General features: G+C 37.3%; 1 long non-coding RNA gene across 1 annotated transcript; it reads left to right on the top strand.

The window, feature by feature from the left end:
- Nucleotides 1–4,975: 4,975 nt before the first annotated feature.
- Nucleotides 4,976–23,265, top strand: LOC121042101 (uncharacterized). The gene is made up of 3 exons (XR_005795971.1): nucleotides 4,976–5,084; nucleotides 22,181–22,256; nucleotides 23,128–23,265. It is a non-coding gene; the product is annotated as an uncharacterized LOC121042101 (long non-coding RNA).
- The last annotated feature ends 391 nt before the right edge of the window (nucleotides 23,266–23,656 follow it).

The following is a 23,656-nucleotide window of genomic DNA, read 5'->3' as shown; positions in this document are numbered from 1 at the left end:
TGGTTCAGGGATGGAAGAGTCTAGACCTAAGACAGAAAGTCCAAGGAAACTTCTGCACAATTCTAATTTGGTTAAAATAAAGGGTACATAAAAATCACGGGGATTACAGTGGAGAAACCTTAAAAACACTATCCAAGCCAGTTGATAAAGATTAACATAATAGTAATAAGTCATGTTGAGGGATGCCTGGGTGGCTCAGTCAGTTAAGCATCTGGACTCTTAGTTTCAGCTCAGGTCATGATCTCATGGTTCATGAGTTCGAGCCCCACATCAGACTCTGCTGACAGCACAGAGTCTGCTTGGGATTCTCTCTCTTTTTTTCTGCCCCTTCCCCACTCACTCTCAATCTCTCTCAAAATAAATAAATAAATGACTTTTTAAAATAGTAATAAGTGATGTTGATAGAATATAATCTTGATATAATGTGATGAAAGTGGTACCATACGTCTTGGTCTTCTTCCCCCAAACCCGTAACCTCAGTCTAAGTATGAGGAAAATGTCATACAAATCCCAGCTGAGGGACATTCTTCAAAATACCTGACTAGTACTCCTCAAAACCTTCAAACCCATCAAAAACAAGACAAGGCAACATGATAGCTACATGTAATGTTGTATTCTGTATGGGATCCTAGAACGCTAAAAAAGGATAGTAAGTAAGTAAATAAGTAAATAAAAATAAATGAATAAGAAATTTGAATATACATGGAATTTAGTCAATAATGTATCGATGTTGGTTCATTAGCTATTTCATAGGTACCATAATGTAAGATGTTTATAGTAGAGAAAACTGGGAGGGGGATATATCTGAAATCTCTATACTATATTTATGACTTTTATGTAAATCTAAATCTATTCTAAAATGGGAAGTTGATTTAAAAACTATACACACAGGGGCGCCTGGGTGGCGCAGTCGGTTAAGCGTCCGACTTCAGCCAGGTCACGATCTCGCGGTCCGTGAGTTCGAGCCCCGCGTCGGGCTCTGGGCTGATGGCTCGGAGCCTGGAGCCTGTTTCCGATTCTGTGTCTCCCTCTCTCTCTGCCCCTTCCCTGTTCATGCTCTGTCTCTCTCTGTCCCAAAAAAAAATAAAAAACGTTGGAAAAAAAAAAAAAACTATACACACATACAAAGGAAACTTGTATGTATAATGTATCCCCACAGTGCCAACATCATTGACACCCTTTCCCAAATATGAGCTCTTGAAACAAGGATATTGGTTACAACTACTTAAACCATGTTTTTTATCCAATGTCCATGAAATTGAAAGAGGAGACCCAAGGTCCGGGGCCCAGCTGACTGAACAGTAAGAAAACAAAAGTTTATGTTAAGATGCCCTTTCCCACTCCCAGCAATCATTGAAGAATTTAATCTTATTTTGAGAGAAAGACTCATGGTAGTGGGATGAAACTGAAAAAGAGAAAGAAAAATGAACACAGGATAGCAGCCAAAGCACTAACGACAGCATACAGAAATCTCATAGAACCTATAGGCATCTTCAATTATGAAATTACCTAAAAACATCTTTGCTTGAAGCTTGAAAGTCAAAACTGGGAGGACATATCAAAGAAGATGATACAGAAGACCTATATTTTGAAGGTTGTTCCGAGAATTAGATGAGAAAAATACGTGTGAACACCCTTTGAAAATCACCACACAAATAGCAGTTCTTAAATTTCCTCAGGTGTGGAGCACCTGAAAGTCATAGTGCTCCTTGGCGATCACGATGAATACTAATGTGTTGAATTGCATTAAAGGAACCATTTTAACGGCAGAAACTATAACAATGTAATGCAGAATGAGGTCACAGCTATAAGTACATGCGACACACGCAAACACACACACACACACACGCGCGCGCGCACACACACACAAACTGTTAGACTCAGCTTCATTGTTCCTTAACGATTTCTTGCACTAATATTCATTTGGTATGTTGTTGTTTCTTTTTCCTCCATCTACTGGTTAATTGTATGTCTTCCATGCTGAACTATAAGCCAGCACATATGTCTTGTGAATTATTGTATGTCATAGAGTTGGCACATAATAGACACTCATTTATTCAAATATTTCTGGAGCACTTGCTGGAAGTTGTGAAATACAGTTAAAGACCAAGATTGCTGTTCTTGTGGTACTGAATGCTAATGCTAACAGGTTAAATGCTAGGAGGTGAGAAATGTGATGGGGAAAAGTAGAGCAGGGTAAGAGGGAATGGGAGTTGGAAAGGGAAACAGCAGTATTAAGCAGGTTGGTTGCACGGAGTAGATGAGCTGTGAGCAAAAACTTGAATGAAGTAATGGTTGCAGCCAAGCAGATAGTTGGTGGCAAAGCATCCAAGGCAGAAAAACGGGCATGGCTTCCAGGCCCGTCTACCTGGCATATTCAAAAAGCAGCGAGAAGGCCAGAGGGCGTGGAGCAGTGTGAATTAGAGGAAGAGGGGTAGGCAAAGTCAGGAGGGGCCCAGCCACGTGGGGCCTCATAGGACATTATAGAGACTTGGGCTTTACCCTGCAGTGAAATGGGGAACCACTGCCGAGTTTTTAACAAGAGCCGCATCATCTGACCTACATTTTCAAAGGCTCACTCTGACTGCTGTGTGGTGAATAGACTACATAGCAGCAAAGAGAGAAGCAAACAGACCTATTAGGAGGTGATTACCATGATCTTTGGTGGCTCAGACCACAGTAGTAGGTGTGGCCATGAGGAAAATCAGTTGAATGCTGGATATATCAAAGTAGAATCAATAGGATTTCATAATGGAGTCAACAAATAATTGAAATAGAAAAATACTGCCTGATATTCATTAAGGCAAATATCATCAAGTGCCAAAGCCTTAATGAACATTTATGGACAAAAAAGCTTAAAATAAAATAAAACCATATCTGCTATATTAACATTATGAGCATTACATTTCTATTATTTTGACAGTGACTAATTATTATAAGTCTTTAGCCTTAGAATATTAGCACCCAGCTTGCAGACTCCAAGAGCTTTTTAGGCACAGAACTAGAGAGCCACTAAGCTGCACACAAGTGAGGACTGGTGATGTTGATAGTGCACTTCCTTTTCCCGGGTGCGGTGAGAGGTATCTGATCTGTTAAAAAGAATGTCGTCATCTGATTTCAACCTGATGTTGGGGAGTGCATCTGGAGCCAGGCAGGTGGAAAGGCTCAGTGCTGAATCCTGGATCTGGCTCTCCTTACCAATCGATACCACTTTCTGGTGCTCATTATTTTCATAAAGATATTAGCAAAGCAACAGTAAAAATTAAAGTGCTCCATAATCCTCAGCACCCACCATTAATTTCTGAAATATTATAGCACGTTAGCCTTTACTGTTACTTTACAAAAGCACTTACTGAAAGGCAGGGGAAGCCAAAAAAAAAAAAAAAAAATCTGCTGCTGGTAGTCAAGGGGCAGGTGATTGCCTCTTTGCAGATTGTGTCAATCCCTTTCCCAAAGCAATAGGGGGCACAGAGATCTCTCGGGTCTCCCTTTTTCTGAACGTGGCAAAAAACTGGTGGGTATCTTCTAGAGTATGCGAGGGACAGAAGGACAGAACATGTCCCTCCAAAGATCAAGAAATGGGTAAGATGTGCCTCTTGTGATGTCTTTCTTCTCTCTGCCTTCACTAGCCTCCCAGGGATCCAAGCCTACTCGCAGAAAATTAACTGAGATTCGTTGTACACATTTCTTGTGCCCTCTGTTGAGGGAGTGCCCATTATAGGCTTCTGTTGTAGAATGGTACTTTGCCCACCTCTCAGCTATCAGGTGGGGGGCATTATTTTACTTATTATTCAGGAGATACAGGAAGATACAGGAGATACAGGAAGCATACTTCCTCAGGAGAGAGGGGGAGCCTTTTGGCATCTGGAGGTCTGTCCGTTTTCCCCCCAAGTCAGCTACCTAACGGCAGCAGCCGCCTCCTCTAATTCCGTGCCTGATTCCAGGTCATGCTGAGAATGTAAGGCCCCGATTTTTCTCCTCACAAAATTGTATCGCTCTATGTAAACTCTTCCTCACAGGGCCTTTCTGGAGACAAACGAAATAATGTCATCTGTTCAATACAAGCCTGTCCCCCCGCACAACTCAATGAAAGATGCTGTGTGTTATGGACCAAGCCTTCTCTTCAGCTGAATTCGGAAACCGCAGCTCACAGCGCTTCCTATGTTTATTCACGGTGCTATCACATGGGAAAGTAGAGGCCTGGGCATTTGCATTTCTCCTGTGGCTCCCCTCTCCTGGCCAAGAAACGCATGAAGAAGGGTCTTCACTGGCCCCGAGCCCCTGATAGGATTCCATTCATGCCCACCCCTCACTGACAGAGAAAGCCCCGCGCAAGAAGGCTCGGCTCTCATAAAGAGTTCTGCCAGATTCAGGAAGACGCGGCTTTTTGTTCGGCACCATAGGACCCTGTGTGACACTCCACGGCCTGGGCTAGGGACTGTCACAGCAGCCTTTCACAATTCAAAGAGGAATGGAAAATAGCCTGCCTTTGAGCGTCAGAGATGTGGGAGAGGCAGGAATCAAATCATGAATAAATAAATAAAAACACCAACAGCTGTGATATTTAAAACAGACAATCACTGTAACAGCAAATGACAGCCCTGCAGCCTGCAGAATCTGCTAATAAACTGTCTGCTGCGACTGTTATTAAAGATAAACTTATGAGCCATGATTATTCAACCATTAAACCTAAGTGGAAATCAAAGAAAGAACTGTGTCAGATGATATATTTGGTGCTGCGTGGCCCAGGAAAATTACTCATCAAATTTGAAGCCTGACGTCTCTGTCCTCTAAGGATTGGTCCCTTGAAATTTTGGCACGATTTATGCAGAAGCTTCCCCCCCCCCCTTTTTCCTTTAATTATAATTTTAGCTTGCTAATGTGTGACTTTTTTGTTTTCAATAAATTGCTGCGATAAACACATCTCATCTAATTATCCGTAAAATAATGGGAATGCCGTTCGATTCAGCAGGGGCACAGCTACTAGAAGGCAAGAATAGAAGACCTTCCTCAGAGCCACCTGCCGACCTGAGCACCTTCAGTGCCCGCCGTGATGTTGAAAAAGCTACCAAGAAGTCTGGATGGTGGGTAGCTTTGTCGATGTATTAGCTAATTTAACCTAACAAGAATCCAGCGGAAGTCAGCCAATTCCCATTTCATTTGGATCTCAATCACTGCTGGGGCTATTACAGTCCATGACACGGTTAATAGGAAGAGTGGCTTATTATGGCAGAAACAACATTACAGAATAAGATTATTATATGAGTGTGCCATTTTGAAGACATAAAAGGATGGCCCAGATTGAAAATAATCTTCGGTTAATGTCCTATATTATTATTATATGCAGGATGCAGCAGAGCATAACAGTAGAATCAGAGCTATCCAGTCTGGTAGGATTTTCAAGGGTTGCCTTTCAAATCTCTGTTTGATATTAATATTTCCAAAGAGCTTTGAAGGAGGAATTTGAAATAATCTTCAATAATCAGAGTAATAGTAATTTTTCTTTTTAAATAAGAAACACAACACTAGCTGCTAAATTTGTACAACCTAGAGAGGAACAAAATTTTGTGACGGGTTAAGGGGATAAAAAGACAAAAAAAAGTTTCACCTTTTTTATATCCTGCAGTTTTTGTTTTGTTCTGCTTTTGACCTTTCCACCTCAACCACCTGAGTGTCTCCATTTGATGCCCCCCTTCCTCAGAGAGACTTGCTGTGCTTGGGGGTCCCCCTCCTTTGTGCTCTTACATCTGAAATAAATGTGTCTGCTGGGCACATATTACATACCCAACAGACGTTGAAAAAATAAATGAATAAATGCCCTAACCACTTAGATACAGGCCTTATTCTCAAATTATTCCAGATTAAGGCATCAACTTGGAAAATAAATAAACATGGTGTTTAGAGCACAAATGAAATAGAAGTCAAGGGGCCAAATACCAGCTGCATCCAAGGACCATGAGGATGAAATAAGCCCACATAAAGCATGGACTGGGGATTCAACATGGTGGTGATGGAACTACAGGGGGACAATCACATGAGTGACATTTACCCTGAATTCCCAGACGCCTTCAGGAAACTGTAAGACAGTGATTCTCATACACAGCTGGACTTTAGAATCACCTGGAAGGTTTTTTTTTCTCCCTTTCAATTCATATTCCCAGATCATCTCCCCAACCAGATCAATAAAAATATCCAAGAGATGGCACCCATGAATCTCTTTTTGATAATGACCAAACGGGTGACTGAACCTCCACCTGAACTTCACCTACTCTGTGAGCCACCTCGTGATAGCAGTGAGGTCCCTTGAAGTAACTTTGCCGGCATGATTTCAGCAAAACCACACTTAATCTAAACATCTACCCAGTAACATAGCTGAAATAATATGCAGAACTATAGAACTCCATGATATGCTCAGTCCCTGAATATCTCAAAATAAAAGTAAGGCTGAAATAAACCTCTTTAGATTCAATAGGTAAATGCTACATTATAAGCTAGGAAATAACTAAAAGTTTGTCTTTTATATACTAGCCATCTTTATAATGAAACTTTGCTTAGGATAAGTAGAGCCACATGCAGCATCTAAAGAGCCCCTCCTGGGGCACCCGGGTGGCTCAGTTGGTTAAGCGCCCGACTTCAGCTCAGGTCATAATCTCACAGTTTGAGTTCTAACCTCGCATCAGGCTCTGTGCTGACAGCTCAGGGCCTGGAGACTGCTTCGAATTCTGTGTCTTCCTTTCTCTCTCCTCCACTCATGCTGACTCTCTCTCTCTCTCTTTCTCAAAAATAAATCAACATTAAAAAAATATCTTTTAAATAAATAAAGAGCCCCTCCTGCTCCCGAGGACCCGGCAGCAATCTGAAATGCTGTTTTCATTTTGTGATGTGAGAGCAGAATGTGCCCGGTTCTCATGACAGATGGGTTTTTCTTAAAAGTTGTGTAAAAAAAGTTGGAATTTTTTAAGTAGTTGAACTGATGAGCTCACTATTTAAAGAAAACATGAATTTTGTTTGCATTGAAAAATTTACTTTTTAAAGTTTTTATTTAAATTCCAGTTAGTTAACATACCATGTACATTAAAAAATATTTAGAGTTTCTAAAACTACCTCTGAATGTGTCTGTTTTATAGGGTTTTTAATACTGTAGAGCTGTGTAATAACTAACTTGTTACTAGGCAGGCTTGGGCATTATACTGTCCTCTGAGACACAAAACTACATGTTACAAAACTCTGCTGTAACCTAGAAATTATTAGAAAACTAGTGGTACTGAAATTTTGGAGAAAAGGACACATCTGTTTTATGAGAAAACTATGTTTCTGAAAACATAATTTAATGGTTGTTATTACATGCTAAAGTCAACAGTTTTTAATGTGGCTACATCATTATTTTAAAAATGGGAAAGAATACTATGTGTTATATTTTATACCAAATTTTCAGAAATGTCTTAAGTTCCTTAACGTGAGTCATGCCATTGACTTGCGTTCATAACGAAATTTTTGTTTTCCAGTTTTTATTCACATGAGCTATTTAATTATGTGAAAAAATTATGCGTGGGAAATTAAGCAATGAAGCGTATATCCTCTATTATTGTTATCCCCATTTTGTAGATGGAGAAAATAGGTTCAAGGAAATGAAGAGTCCTGTCCAAGGTCACACATGGAGTCAATGACAGAAATGGAAATTTGGTTCACATTTTCTGGCTCCCAAGTCATTTTCATCAGACCATGAGTACAAAGAAACAGCTTGCAAATGTTAATGAACCTTTGGCTCCATATAAAGTAGAGCCAAAAATGTCATTTTATAGGGACCAGAAATGAATTCTTGGCCCAAAGTAGAATTGCCATAAATTTCTATCCAAAATTTAGAGTATATTTAGACCAAAGCTAGCAATAATGGTCTTTTTGCCTATAGTGGTTATAAATAAATAAATAAATAAATAGGAAGGAAGGAAGGAAGGAAGGAAGGAAGGAAGGAAAATGTTCCCAACAAATTTATCCTTTGCTTTGAGCAGGGTTTTTGAGTCAATTGGCCTTTTCGTGAAAGGAAATGAAAAATTCATCACCTGTGATGACTCACTGTTCATATAAAAGGCCTTACAACCAAGAAACAATTATAGTCTGTATGTGGTAAACCCTCATCATAAAGCTATAAGTAAGCAAAATGAATATCAGATTGTTCCCACTGAATAACTTGGGAAAGAGGAATGGGGAGGCAGGCAGGAAAAAATTAAGACCTCTCCATTGGAGCAGGGCACTTTGCCCCTGGGTATTTGGTACATGGTTTTGGTGGGGGGGAATGCTTATTCTCCACCTCTTTATGTCTCTTTTCATATACATCATTATGGGTTAGCATTATAATCTTGGTCACCCTCTGTCCCCTCATTCACTCCACTCTCATTTAGTGAGTTTGGAAGGAGAAACTGGGCACGTATAGCTAGTCTTCCTCTTCTCTTTGTCCTTTAACAAAACATCTGTCCACAAAGATCCTGGGCTCCAAACTGCAATCTACCACGGGTAAACCTCTCTACTGAGAGGCCCTGTCCCCTTGTTAGAGATGTCTCAGGCAAATTCTCTGAGAAGCAGACTCTGAAACAAAGATTAGCCTCAGCATTTGAATAAGGATCCCTTACATAATTTGGAGACAAAACCAAATCTTTATGTCTACTTCAAAGGCTACCAAATTTATATACAAGAAATTAATCCATCTATATTCCCCATAATAATTCACCTGAGAAAATAGTATATCTAATCTAATAGTAGATGAAAGAATTTAGTAAAAGGTAAGTATGTGTTCAAACTTGTATGGTAACCATTAAAACATATTTGTGTCTGTGGTGCCAGGACAATTCAATGGAAAAAGAGTAATCTATTCAAAAAATGGTACTGGGCAAACTAGGTATCAACATGCAAAAGAATGAAGTTGGATCCCAACCTTATACCATATAAAAACTTACATGAAAATGGGTCATAGATCTAAATATAAAAGTTAAAACTGCACAAACTCTCAGAAGAAAATGTGCGGATAAATCTTTTTTAACCTGAGGCTAGGCAATGGTTTCTTAAATATGACACCAAAAACACAAGTGACAAGAAAGAAAAAATAGAAACATTGGATATCATCAAAATGTAAAACTTTTGTGCTTCAAAGGACCTCATAGAGAAAGTGAGAACATAACCCACAGAACTGGGACAACTATCTGCAAATCATATATCTGATAAGGGACTTATATCCAGAATGTATTAAGTCATACAACTCAAAAATAAGGAGACAACTCAATCTTAAAAATGAACAAATGATTTGGAAAGATTTATTGAAAGAATATACAAATGGCAAAAACAAATGAAAAGATACTCAATATCATTAGTCATTAAAGAGATACCAATAAAAACTGTGACAAGGTAGCACTTTGCATATCGTAGACTGACTAAAATGAAAACCACCAGCAATAGCAAGTGTTGGTAAAGAAATGAAGAAAATCAAACGCTCACTTACCATACACTGCTGGCGGCATTACATAATAGTGCAGCGACTTTGGCAAATAGTGGAGAGTTCCTCAAAATGTTAAGGACGGAGCTACCATGACACAACACTTCCACTCCTAGATATATACGCAAAAGAAATGAAACATACATCCAAAGAAAAAACGCTGTCCATGAATCTTTTGAACAGCATCAGGCATAATAGGAAAAAAGTGAAAATAACCCAAATATCCATTAACTGATGAATAGATAGGCAAATTGTGGTCAGTAAAATATTATTCAAACATAAAAAGGAATGAAGTGCGGATACTTCTACAACATGGATGAACATTGAAAACATTATGTTAAGTGGAAGAAAGCAGACACAAAAGGCCACTGTGATGGCTCATTTTATGAGTCAACTTGACTGGCCTAAAGGATGCCTGGATAGCCGGTAAAACATTATTTCCAGGTGTGGCTTAAAGGGTGTTCTGAAAGAGATTAGCATTTGATTCAGTAGACTGAGTGAAGAGATCCACCCTCACCAATGTGGATAGGCATCACTTTATCCACTGGGAACTCAAATGAAACAAAAACATGGAGAAAGGGCAATTCTCTCTTCTCGAGAGGGGACATCCATCTTCTTCTGCCCTTGGACATCAGTGCTCCTGGTTCTTGGGCCTTTGGATTTGGAAGTAACCCTATTGGCTCCCCTGGTTCTCAGGCCTTCAGACTTGGACTGAATTTTACCACTGACTTTCCTCATTCTCCAGCTTGTAGCTAGCAGATTCTGTGACATCTCAGCCTCCAAAATCACATGAGTCAATTCATATAATATACTTCATCATATCTCAACAGGAAAGTTGGTTCTGTTTCTCTGGAGAACCCTGACCAATACAGCCACATACTGTATAATTCTGTTTATGTGAAATGTCCAGAATAGGCAAAGCTATATAGACAGAATGTAGATTAGCAGTTTCCTGGGAGTGAGGGCAAGAAGAATGGGGAAATGATAGCTCCTAGGTATGGGGCTTCTTTTTAGGGTGATAGAAATATTTTAAAATTAGATAGTGGTAATGTGTCGTAGACTCTGGGTCTGAAGTTCTTTCTTTTCCAGCAAGAGAGCAGAACGCAGGATTAAAAGTGCAAGAGAGCTAATGTCCGGGAGGAAACAAGAGCTCCAAGTAAGGGTGCTTGCTCTGTTTGCATTAGGATCAGAAGGCTTACAAGCGTGATAGGCATGCACAGAGGGACAATAAAACCATGAACATTAACTCATGGGTGTGGGGAAAAGGGGGTTTTGGAGGCACCTTTCTTTTGCTAATTAGCTCTTCTCTGGGCAACTTCACCTTGCTGCAGTCTAAAGTCCTGTTTTCCTGTTTACCTATTTTAGTCCTTCCTTCTTGTGAAAGCAGTTTTCTGCTATTATACTAAATTGGGGAGCATTTCCACCCTGAATACTAATCTTGTGTACCTCATCTTGGATGTTTTCATCCCTAGATTCCCTCTTCCTATACCTTTGTCCTATACTGGGGGTCTTTACCCCGTTTACCTAACCTAATCTTGTTTACCCAAACTGGGATATATACATTCTATGGATTTCTAATTCTTTATGCCTTGTAAACCCATCAGTGCAAGCTCAGAGAATTCCTAAGCTTATTCCCCACAGTAATGGTAGCACAACATCTCTGTAAATGAGCTAAGACCAACTGAATTGTATAGGGTAAATTTGATGGTATGTGAATTATATTTCAATAAACTTATAAAAATGTTTGCATTCATAAAGAGTAGTTATAAAGAGCTATAAAGAGTAGTTTGCAGTTATAAAGAGTGTTGCTGGAGCATCTGTTGAATAGGACATAAATCATCAAGGAAACAAAACAATTTACCACATGCATTTAAGAAGACCAAGAATTCAAGAAAACCTAGTCAGACAGATCTCCATGCATTTTGCTGAAGACTCTGAGATCAAGGTCATCGATACTCAAAAGTGACTTTGAGATAGCCTCTTGTTTAGGGCAGATTGCATGGCAAAACAAGCATGTTATACATGACAGGTATACAATAACCTAGGTCTGGCATTTCAGAGCCTTCCAATGACACATTCGTCTAACTGAAGCTTATCTACCAGTTTCCTTCCAATGACACATCAGTCTAACTGAAGCTTATCTACCAGTCCCTATCTAGTTTGGAATACTCAGCACTTCCCCCAAATCCATCTCATTCTTTCCCACCTGCTTGTACTCTTACAATCTCTAAAATGCCCTGCCACCTTATCTCCTTACAGGTTTGTTCTATCTTTCAAAATCCTGCTTAAATACCATCTTCTCTATGGAGCCATTGCAAGTTTTCTCCAGTTAATAGTGCTGCCATGTTGCTTTGTTTCCCAGTTTCCTCTGCTTTGTATTTGTTCTCTATAAATGTATGTTATTTTATCTCCTACAAGGGCCCTTGCAGTGGTGGTCCACAGAGCGCGTCTATGAGAGCAGGGACTATACATCACTCTGCTCTATAGCATCTGCAGCACTCAACACTAGTGGCAGAGAAACAAATATCTGTTGCTTGAATTAGGCTTTCTGCCTATTTTACAGTTTGTCAACTTCATTTGTGTGTGTAGAGATAAAACATTACATTTGATTATTTAACATTTAAACAATCAGACCTTTAACCTATTAAAAGTATCCTTTTATATTGAATATTCTAACACAGAAACATCACATACCTTTGTATTTATATATTTATATATTTATATTGTGATTTAAAAGGAAGATTTTAAAATTTAAAATTTAAAAATTTAAAAGGAAGATGAAAGATGAAATGTGTTTCCTAGTATAATAACTTCTCATTTATTCAGCGTCGTAATGAAAGAGAATTTGCCAAGTGATAAAAGCTTACCTCTTCAAGTTCCATAATTGTAAAAAATTTTTATGTATTTAGGAAGGAAAATTTTAATAAATTATACTGCATATGTTAGTATAGAGCAAGAGAAGTACTTAAGTGGAATACTTTGGCCTTAAACTGCACTTTAATTGAAGAGTCATCTTAAAAATCATGAGGTTATATTAAGCATAGAACCTCTGTTATCACTTACCACCTAAGTTGATTAACAAATAATAAAGTATTTTTGAAGTGGAAACTGAGGCAGGTCCAGTGAGCCGCATGCCCATGACCTATATGTCCTTATATCCCAAATGCCATATATTCTTCTTCATAGAACATCAGTGTCTGAGAATAGGGCCTGTGCCTTCCATTTCTCTGTGTCAATTTTATTGTGTTTCCATATGTGCAGAACACCAGTTATTGCTGACTTTCATTTTATAAAAAGAAATAGATTACCCATTAAAAGAAAAATCCTGCTTTTCAAAAGGTTGAACAAGAGAGTAGTTTTTTAAAACCTTAAATAAAATTCCAGCTAGTTAAACTAAAGTCATTGAAAAGAGCTTAATTGAGGAATATTTTTTGGCTCTAAGCCCACTATCTTTTCATTTGATTGTAAATTGGATACTATTTTATTCACTTCAGTCTCCTGTCTTTCAGTATTTTATTCCACTGGGATGAGTAAATAAGTGTTAATAGCCACGTTGAGCTCAGTTAGACTACTTTCTCTACTTAAATTACCCATTTTGGTTGTATTATTGCCAACCAGCCTTTTGCTTGTTGACGTTTTTATTGAATGATTGGGCAAGAAATGTTGATATCTTCATACATTGTTTTGACCCTTCACTAATCCTCTTTATCTGTCATTTGTTTCATCTGAAATACCTTCTTCTTCCCTCACACTTTTATTATCCATCCATCAAAGCATGTCTTTTTTTTTCCCCCTGTAAAATGATTTAGACTTGTGTCCTTCAGGAATCTTTCCAGAGAAGAATGTGTCTTCTTATATTTTAAGAGTCACATAAGCCAAGAGGACACTGAGTTTCCATCATGGCAGAGTTTTATTTTTTCTTTCTTTGCCACAATGTTGTGTGTGGTTTTTTTTTTTTTTTTTTGGGGGGGGGGGAGGTAGAGGACAAAATTGGTGAGGGACGAAAACATTTCAAAGCAACAAAGGACGGCTTGTTGAAAAAACTGCCTTTGTGCTTTGTTAATACAAAGCATTTGCTAAGTAAAGCAACTGTCAAGTAATGCCAACAATTGGGACCCAATTCTCATGCCCACCTTCTTTTCTCTAAAATTCCAATAGCATTTCTACCTAAGTTTATGACCATGGAGTCATACTCAAAATACAGCAGCTTCATTGCTCTTATCTAGTCTTTATTCGTATGAAATATTCACATGCTAATATATTTGAGTATGTGCTATGTGGCAAACAACATGGAGATACAGTGATGAACATGTTGAAGCATATTCAATAGACTGAATACAAAGAAAACACAGCACAAAAGTGGGTTAGAGTAAATGGAGGAAAATTCTAGACCTGTTGTTGAGTTTGAGGTTTCTTTTGGGTATTCAGATGGAAATAGCCAAAATGCAGATGGATATACAAACTTTGGTTGAAAATAAATAGATCTTAGTAGACATATAATAGCTAACATTTACTGAGACGCACTTTACCACTATACGATATTTTTTCTACTTCTAGATAAGAATTATAAGCATATAGATGATAATTGGCATCATTGCAGTGGATATGATCACTGAAATAGTTAAAGAAAAGTACCTCAGACAGAAATCTTAGGAATCTCCAATCTGTCGATTCTTCCCTATAGTTTTTAGTATTTCAACTTCTATTATGGCAATTCCAAGGCATCCATGTCTGTACCAACCACTTTAATAGCTTTTCCTTATCCAACCTACCTTACAAACAAATCCAGGAACTGAATCTCCAAGCCTGCCTTTTGAGAACCCGAATGGATTTAAAGTTGCATTTTGACCATACAAAAATTCCTGGTCATAGGCTTTAAGACTCTACTGATTACTAGAACATTCTTCTCCCTGCTACTTTGCATTATATACTCCACTCTAGCCACAAAACACAATTAATATGACCTAGCTCACCCATCTGTTTCTAAATTACCTCATTTCTTTCTCCGAGAGGCTTCCCCACCTTTATCTCCCTATGCATCAAACTACCTCTCACCTCTGCTGCAAAACATACTCATCTTCTTCAGATAGCTTTTTTATATAGATTCCTACTTAACCCACTTACATCTCATTCCCATTATAAATCACCATGATTGCTCGATATGCATAAGTAATTCTGTGCAGATGTTGCTAGAAACAAATGTTTATCTGTTTCTCTAATTTTGCTTATAAAAGATCAGAGAATGGGGTACTCTAGTTCATCACAGCTTCAAGTTACCAGAGATATGTAATATATATGGTGCCTGAATGGCCAATTGTCTAGTAGTAAAATTCACTAATAGCCTCAAACCTAAACTATTCTGCAAATACTTTAATCTTCCTTTAATGATTCTGAAAGCACTTTAGGGTTTTGCGGAGTCTCAAGGTTATCATTATCATTGTCCTATATATGTAGGGGAGTAATAAAGAGTTCCAGTTCAGAGGTTATCAGATTGATCAGTTTTTACTGCCTTTCTTTAGCTTTGCCTCACCTTCCTATTGCATCGTATGATCTTTAAGAGCCAGAATCATGTCTTCTATTTATTTTGCATTTCTCATAGGACTTTCTAAAAGTGGGTGCAAAATTCATTTTTTTATTATCTGTGTTAGAAATTGGAGTGTACAGGAAGACTCTTATTTTAATGATTTTCTCTCTTTTACTTTTACTTTGTCTCTCAGGACTTAACTTATTTTTCCATGCCAAAACTAGAAGAAAGTGGAAGCAGTGGCCACTCTCCCCTCTGCTACCGATTAGTGACCCATGGTCTTTTGACTCTACCTCTACATAGCATACTGTATGAGTCAGCACTTTTCACCAATGCCTGTTTTCCTCTGTTTACCTGCCACAAAATTAAGCCATGCGCCTTACTTGTGCAGTGAAATATGAGTGGAAGTGACAGGTGTCATTTCCTGGTAGGATATTTAATTCTGTTGCTCCACTCTCTAGCTCTCTCTTGCTCTGTCATGATGATCCTCAAATCACCTGTTAATGTGAGATTGTCAGAAGATTGAAGTAGCTAGAACAATAAACCAACATATGGAGGCACTCAGACCCACAGCAGGCAATGCATGAAAAAGAAATAACATTGTGTTTTGCAAAGCCACTTAGGTTTGGGGGTTGTGGTTAAACCACTGCATAACCTGATACAGTTCTTACTTTATAAATGTTTATTCACTTGTTTCCATAAACAGTACATTCCTTGAGGGTAGGAACCATGTCTGAATCATTTGTTTACCCTCAGTATTCTGCCAAGATAGTTTTTAGTAGGTTGTCAAATAGTATTTGTAGAATGAATAAATAAAAAGTAAATAATCTTTATTTTCATAAGAAACATGATAATATCCTCCACTTGACTACTTTTTTTAAGTTTGTTAATTTTGAGAGAGAGAAAGAGAGAGTGCAAGCAGAGGAGGGGCAGAGAGTAATGAGGAGAGAGGATCCCAAGTAGGCTCTGCGCTGTTAGAGCAGAGCCTGACACGGGCCTCAAACTCACAAACGCTAAGATCATGACCTGAGCTGAAACCAACTGAGCCACCCAGGTGCCCCTCCACTTGACTACTTTTTTACTCCTGTCTTTTAGAATTAGAGTTTAGCCTGAGGAACGTGAATTTCTATTGTGTGTCAATCTGAAGTTTCTTCAAGCCTTCTAGTGTTCGTAAATTGCCTCTGGATAAGAGTCTTCCCCAAACCTAAAATATCTCCTCAGTCCCATCTTGGATCTCTTTCTTCTTTTTTCTGAAGCTAATTTTCTCCTTTTTAAAGATGTTGTTTGCACTGTTGTTTAGGTTATTTCCCTCCAAGGCTAGCTTCACAGTAGGAGATCATTTTCTCATCCCTTCTGCCATCTTCACCCATTCAACAAGCCTGGTAGGATACCTCTATGTTCCATTCTACACTAACTCTATGTAGAAATAGACTGGGAGTGCCACATGTAACTAATGTGGTAAGGTTACATATATCCCTGACGTTTTCAAAGCTCTCATGTCTCCTATTTTATAATTATTAATTTTCTTATTAAGTGATTCAGGGAAGACTTCCTGGGACTCTTCTAAAATCTGATATAAGCAATGTGAAGTGTAATCCAAGGTAGATTTGTGATGATCCTTACCCATCCGCCATCTAGCTAACATAGTATTAGGAAGGAACCAAGCAAAGGTCAATGCATGGGGCCAACATCAATTGATCCAGGTTATAAGATCAATGCATCATTCTCTTTCTGCTCAACAAGCAAGAAGTTTTTGAAAATTAGGATATTTGAGCATGCTAATTAGACACAGACAGGTAATATCATGTATTGGAAATAATATGGACTTGGAAGCCTGACAAAACTGGATTCAAATTTCAAATCTAACATTTCATTGCTGTGTGACACAGTGGAAAAACTTCTTATATGAAACAAGGAGAATTGTTCTTTTTGAAATTGTTTGCTTTACACACATAAGCACATACATGCACAGGCAACATGTGCACAAAACACATGATTTCAGTTGAACATGTATATGCACATGATACATCTTTTAACTTATTTCAGTATTTCCATTTTTCTCAGCATGGTTTTATAGTTCATATTGAACAAATTTTATACATATTTTGTTAAATTTATTCCCAAGTATTTTGTACGTTTATGCTATTACAAATGTTTGTTTAAAATTTCAATTGTTAGACTAAATATTCCAACCAAAAGACAGATATTGTCAGAGTAGCTCAAAGAGCAAAACCAATTATAGTCTGTGTATAAAAAAGCACTTTAAATACAAAGACACAACAGGTTGAAAATTAAGGAAGAAAACAAGCGTGTACAGTCAAGATAAGAATGTTGAGGTGGATACATTAATATTAGACAAAATAAAGAAAGGAGAACCTTTTTAATAACTGATGTTGGAACAAAAGAACATCAACCCTTACCTCACAACATAAACAAAAAGTGTCTAAAAATAGAACTAATGTGAAACTAAAACTCTCTCATAGAAGAAATTATAGGGGAAAATCTGTGTATCAAAATAGGCAGAGTATTTAGGTAACACTCAAAAATCATGAACCATAAATCTGATAAAATCAATGTCACCAAAATTAAAAACTTCTGTTCTTTGAATATGATGGCTAAGTAACAGAAACACAAGCCAAAGAATGGAGATTATGAGATCTTACATGTAACATAAAACTGCATATATATAAAATACATATATACTTATTTATAATATATATTTATTTATAAATATATACATTTATATATAAAATAATGAGTGAACTGATATCCAGAATATGTAAAGAATTCTTTCAACTTAAGAAAACAAAAAATTAAAAATGGATAAAAATATTTGAACAGAACAGACCCTTCATGAAAGAAGATATTCAGATGGCCAATAAGCACAGGAAAATGCTTATTATCATTGGTGATAATGGAAATGCAAACTGAAACCACAATGAAACACCAATGTCAACCTATGAAAATGAATAATACTAAAAAGACTGACAATTCTAAGCATTGATAAAGATATGGAACAACTAGAATACTCATGTCATTTTGAAAGGAATGTAAAATAATAAACCACTTCTTGGGGCTTCTGGGTGGCTCAGTCCTTTAAGCATCAAACTTTTGATTTCAGCTCAGGTCATGATCTCATGGTTTGTGAGATCGAGCCCTGAGTGAGGCTCTGAGCTGACAGCATGGAGCCTGCTTGGGATTCTCTCTCTCCCTCTCTCTCTGCCAGCCCCCTTCTGTCTCTGTCTCTTGGAATAAATAAATGAGCTTGAAACAAAAAAAGAAAAATAGGGAAAAAAGAGAAAATAAATAAACCAATTCTTAAAAAGCTTGGTAATTCTTATAAAATCAAAGGTACACTTACAATATGATCCAGAAAGTCTCTTCTTATGTATTTACTGAAGAAAAATACAAACATGTCCACACAAAGACACATACAAGAATATTCATAGCAACTTTTTTTATAATAGCCAAAACTTGGAAACTACATAAATGTCAATAAAACAAGGGATAGATAAACAAGTTTGATATATTTACACAACAGAATGATACTCAAAAGAATACATTTCTGATATGTAAAAAACAAATAAACAAACAAACAAACAAAAACCAGATGAATCTTAAAACTGAAAAAAAAAAAAATCCTGAGTGAAAAAGTACAGATGCCAAAGAGTAAATACTCTATGATCCATGTTTATAAAATTATGGAAAACATAAAAATAATCTGTATTGACAGTAAATAGATCAGTGGTTGGCTGGGGCCAGGGAGTGGGGGAATTGCCAGCAACAGACATAGAGAACTCTTCAGGAAATGAAAAATGATGGAAAATGTTCTTTATCTTGATTGTAGGAGTGATACACAGTATGTAAATTTGTGAAAACTCATCAAAAGATACCGTTAAAATGTATGCATTTTATTATATACAAACTGTACCTCTATAAAGTTAAACAAAAATAAATACTTATATCTTAGATATAAACATGTAGAATTATATCTTAGTATATCTCTGTGATTTGAAGATGGAGATGAAGTAGCCTTTCATTACCCCCATTGATGAGCTAACAAAATATTTTCAGCCCTAACCCACAACTTTGGGTCTGCTAGTCCAGAGGGCTTAGTTTCAAATGGAAGAATGCTCCTGCCAGAGAATGCAGCCATAGTTCCTTTAAACCTTGGAAGTTGATACTGTCACCAGGCCACTTTCAAATTACGTTGTTGGTGGAATGATTGATCTTGACTTTCAAGGGGCAAATTGAGCTGCTATTCCACCATGAGAATATGAGTGCTTATGCTTGGAATACACACAATACCCTGAGGAGCGTATTAATAATTCCATGTCTTGTGATAAAAGTTAATGTAAAACCACAAGCCAATAAAAGTTGGACTGCTACTGGCTCATACCATTCTGGAATTAAGTCTTGGGTCATCCCACCAAGAAAGGAATCACTATCAGCTGCAAACAAAAGGAATACTGAATAGATAGTGGAAGAAGCCAGTTTAAATACCAGCTATGACCATGTGACCAGTGACAGAAATAAGAACTGTAATAATTATTAAGATCTTCTTTATTTTAATACGAAGAAAGAGAAGGGTGTGGATATAGTCACCATTTTTCTTACCTTTTTCCATTTTCCTTAAAATAAGTTAGAGGTAGTTACGCTTGTTTCTCAGTAATTAAATGTAAATATGCTCAGCTGTAAGAGGAATGAACATTCCCTTAGCATAGATATAGGGACTTGTATCTTATTTTGGAAGATGGCTACTAAGGAAGTTAAATATGAATAAAAGGTGTGTATGGATGCCAATTTGACAAAGAGTAGATTGTGGTGGCTTTGGGCTGTATCAGTGTGCCTAAACTGGAGCTAGGTGTCCCAGATTTTTCTTCCTTGTATAATTCTGGGTTAGGTTTGGCTACTTACCTCGTGTAAAAATCTATATGGGATTTGGCAAGAAGTGAAGAAGTAGTAATTTCTGTGTTCTGAAGGCTAGTGCAGAACTCTAAGCGCTATCCCTTGTATACTTTCAGTGACCTACTGGCTCATTTTGTTGACCTGGGCAGCACATAACACAACTCCTCAATCTCCTCCCAGATCTTTGTCCTCAGTTTCTCCAAGTCCTGGTCTAGACACATGTCTAACACTGTGTCAAGATATACTAGCTTCTCCCATTGGTCACCAACATGACTGAGGCTGGAAGTAAAGAAAAACATGGGTTCCAGTTTGTCCTCATGGGTTCCTGCATCTCCTTGTCCCTCCACCTCACATCCAGTTTTCCTTCCTAACTACCCTGCAGCTGACCTAAAGCTACTCTCTACCATCAGCATACTTCTTTTCCTCTAGGAACCTATTAATAATGTAAAATTGTGTTTAGTTTAATTATATAGTAAAGGCACCTTTTTAAAAATTTTAATGTTTATTTATTTTTGAGAGAGAGAGAAAGAGAGAGCAAGGAAGGGGCAGAAAGAGAGGGGGAGACACAGAATCCGAAGCAGGCTCCAGGCTCTGAACTGTCAGCACAGAGCCCGATGAGGAACTTGAACTCATGAACTGAGAGATCATGACCTGAGCTGAAGTCGAACACTTAACCAACTGAGCCACCCAGGTGCCCCTAAAAGCACCTTTTTATATCTGAGAAGAGATTTCAAAGTTCTCTGATGTCATTTTATCATTTGAAAAGTTAGCATACATTTCATGTATTGTGATATAACCTGTGTCTAAAGAACAATTTTTTTTTTTTAGGCAGAGTTAGGGGAAGGGAGACAGTGTTTGGATGAGTAATTGATATCTTGCTCTACAGATGAGTGACAAGACAAGGGTCACTAGGGAAGAGTGGCTACAAGGCCAGGACTATGGTGAAACACACAGAAATCAAATCAAATATAAATATATATACATGCTATATAAATTGGCATTACATTCACCATGTTGATATAGCTAATGACATTTACAATACATGACCCAGTGATTATTTGAGAAAATACCACTCAAAAAATACATAATTCAGACCAACTGAATTACCAAAATCCAAGGGAAAAAAAGTTTCTCCTCAAAAACTGATATAACTTTTTCCTTATTAAGAATAAAATTATATAATCAGTCATTTCTTTTGCTCTAGCCACTTGAAAAGTCTGTCACTTGTTAAAAAATAATTTAAGAAAGTATTTTTCTCCATGTTTTATACATATATATGTATATGTATATATGTATATACACACATATATGTATATATGTATATACACACATATGTATGTTTATATATACACGTATGTATATACATACATGTATGTACGTGTGTGTGTGTGTGTGTGTGTGTGTGTGTGTGTATTCCTTGTCTTTCTTGGGGCAATTAATTATACTTTTCCAAATTATAATTTACAACAGTCTTGGGGCACCTGGGTGGCTCAGTTGGTTAAGTGTCCAACTCCTGATTTCAGCTCAGGTCATGATCTCCCAGTTCATGGGTTGAAGGCCCACATCAGGCTCTTCACTGACAGTGCAGAGCCTGCTTGGGATTCTCTCTCTCTCTCTCTCTCTCCCTCTCTCTCCTCCCCTCCCCTGCTTATGCTCTCTCTCTCTCTCAAAATAAATAAACATTAAAAAATAATTTATAACAGTCTTATAAGCTGCTAGAAAGATTTAAACAGTTGAAAGAAATTAATGCATGAATAAATGAATGAATGAAAAACAAACAAATTTAATAGACATTTCCCAAAAGAATATTTCAATATAAATTATAGGATTTATACTGTTATTAATACTAAATACCTATCTGCTTATTTCATTTAATATTAGTTGAGTGTTAGTCAATTAAGACCATTTTATATCGGGGTGCCTAGGTGGCTCAGTTGGTTAAGCATCCGGCTCTTAGTGTGGCTCAGGTCATGATCTTGGGGTTCATGTCTTCAAGCCTTATGTCGGGCTCCACAATGACAATGTGGAGCCTGCTTGGGTTTCTGTCTCCCTCTTTCTCTCTGCCCCTCTCCCGACTCACACTATCCCTGTCTCTTTAAAAGAGAGAGAGAGACAGAGACAGAAAGAGAGAGAGACCATTCTGTCTTATGTATTTCACTTAGAACAACATATTCTAAAAGGCATGATAAAAATTCTATTGGATGGTATATGTTTGTATCACTCAGTCTTTTTCTATATCAACAGTCTATATTTCTTTTCCATAGGAACATAATAGAATTATTTCAACTAATATATTATCTTCATGAAGGTCAATTCTGAGCACATATGGAACAGCTTATGGTATGGTAGTCTTCTCCTAATTTACAGAAAATTTAACCTATTAATTTTTAGATATTACTCAGTTTAGGCTTATTATATGATATAGTTTAAGACAATATCTGAAATTGAGGAAAAAATTAATATATCGTTAGGTCTTACAGTCAGTTCATTTCAAGCCACACATCATGGGGGTTATCTATTCCACTGTGAGAATACTCTCATGTTTTCCACATCAGTGTTACTTTAGCACGTAAGATCTAACAAGAGACATATCGCAGTCATTCCAGATTCCACATGCCCTAGTGCCATTAGCATTCATGCTAAATGAATGCCGTTTCATTTAATAAGAAGTCCATTTCCGCTGTTCATTCACTGCCCCTTTAAGTGCCTGTTTTCCTATCTAAATCTGCCACAAGGCATGTGTGCAACCAGTAAATTGAGGATTTGAAAAGATTTTTACTTTATATGCCTTGAACTGATTTGCTCTTTACTGGCAATCTAAAAGTAGATGGGATCTATGGCTGTGTCACACTCTGTCTTCTTTCCTCACCTCTTCGTACCTTCCATAATGTTCCCACAAAGTGGCTTATTCAGTGATCTAATAATTTGAGTATCAACCTTTCAGTCCCATTTATTTTTTGATGAATTGTTTGGACTTTCTTTTTAAAAATAAATGTTTGGGTACCAGTCTTAGGGCTGAAAGATTAATAGTGCCTTATTAATCTCAGGTAGATGTTATATTTAAGTGTTTGAATTTGAATGCCTTTTTATACTTAGATGATTGAAGTTCACAATAAGAAAGCACAAATTCTAAGAAATTATGTAGCTGTTGAAATGGAGCTGCCATTTTCTAAAGTATAACACCCATTTGTTATATGATTTTTTATTCAAGATGCTGAACTGCAAACCACAGAGAATGAGATATTGGCAAAGGAGATGCTATAGAAAGAACAACAACAAAAAAAAATCCTGATAGATTCCTTAATCATATAAGTCACTGGTGAACAATAAAGCACTGTTAAGATTGCTTTAGAAATTAGGTCTTGACCTGACTTTTTGAAAAATAGCACAAAGTAAATTGAAAACATAAATGGATATGTGTTTCTGAGAGAGGGTGGGAGAACTTCAGTATAATGAAGATGAAGGATGTTTGTTCTATCAAAGACAAACATTAGAATTAATGATACCAATCCTAAAAATGATGAATTATTCAATTTTAGAGTCTGTAGCATATATTCATGCCATAGGTATGTATATAAAGGGTGTGTCCCTACTCACAAAATAATTTGACGAAGATGAGGAAAATCAGGCTCAGAAAACATGCAGTGTATTCAGAGGTGCGTGTCACTGTCCTGCCAGTTTGAGGATGCACGGGAGCTGTGGTATGTCCGTGACAGTTTGCACACAGAACAAGGTAATCT

This window comes from Herpailurus yagouaroundi, unplaced genomic scaffold, assembly GCF_014898765.1.
Source record: "Herpailurus yagouaroundi ecotype Mexico unplaced genomic scaffold, PumYag 184, whole genome shotgun sequence".
Taxonomy (NCBI): domain Eukaryota; kingdom Metazoa; phylum Chordata; class Mammalia; order Carnivora; family Felidae; genus Herpailurus; species Herpailurus yagouaroundi.
This window is presented reverse-complemented; position numbering and strand designations above follow the sequence as displayed.